The 974-nt window shown below is 18.1% G+C and overlaps 1 protein-coding gene across 1 annotated transcript in view; it reads left to right on the top strand.

Moving 5' to 3' along the window:
• LOC112155045 (WD repeat, SAM and U-box domain-containing protein 1) overlaps window positions 1-974 on the top strand; it is a 17,181-nt gene that overhangs the window by 867 nt on the left and 15,340 nt on the right. The gene's annotated exons all lie outside the window — the stretch shown is intronic.

The raw sequence follows: 974 nt of genomic DNA, 5'->3' as shown, positions 1-974 counted from the left end.
AGCTGCTCAGGTGGAAGACTGACAGACATATTTATTTACTTAATTAGCCTTTTTAGTTACTCACATATGTATTTATTTATTTGCTTAGTTGATTACTGAAGTATTTATCAATTTATTTATTTATTTACTTACTTAACTACTTAGGTATTTGCATGGGTATTTATGTACTTTATATATATATATATATATATATATATATTTTTTATATATATATATATATATATATATATATATATATATATATATATATATTATTTATCAATGTATTTATTCACTTACTTACTTATATATGTTTATTTACTTACTTAGTTACTTATTCAATTATCAATTTAGTTACTTCTTTACTTAGTTACATATTTATTTATGTATTTACTTACTTATTAATTTGGTTGTTTATTTATTTACATGCATATTTAGTTGGTTATTGATATATAACATTTATTTATTTATTTACTTATCAAATTAGTTACTTAGTTACATACTTCTATATTTATTTACTTACTTATTACTTTAGTTACTTATTTACTTGTTTATTTACTCATTTACTTGCATATTTATTTACTTGCTTATTTATATATTTTATTTATTTACCTGTTAATTTACTTAGTTACATATTTTTTATTTATTTATTTACTTACTTCTTAATTTAGTTGTTTATTTACTTACATGCTTTTTTGGTTGCTTCTTGATATATTACATTTATTTATATACTTATCAAATTAGTTACTTAGTTACATACTTATATATTTATTTAGTTACTTACTTTTTTACTTTAGTTACTTATTTACTTACTTGTTTATTTACTCATTTACTTGCATATTTATTTATTTACTTGCTCATGTATTCACATATTTACTTAGTTACATCCTTATATCTTTATTTATTTACTTATTATTTTAGGTAGTTATTTACTTACTTGTCTATTTACTTAGTTACTTACTCACTCATGTACATATTTATTTATTTACTTTCTT

This window comes from Oryzias melastigma, linkage group LG21 (assembly GCF_002922805.2).
Source record: "Oryzias melastigma strain HK-1 linkage group LG21, ASM292280v2, whole genome shotgun sequence".
Lineage (NCBI taxonomy): Eukaryota > Metazoa > Chordata > Actinopteri > Beloniformes > Adrianichthyidae > Oryzias > Oryzias melastigma.
This window is presented reverse-complemented; position numbering and strand designations above follow the sequence as displayed.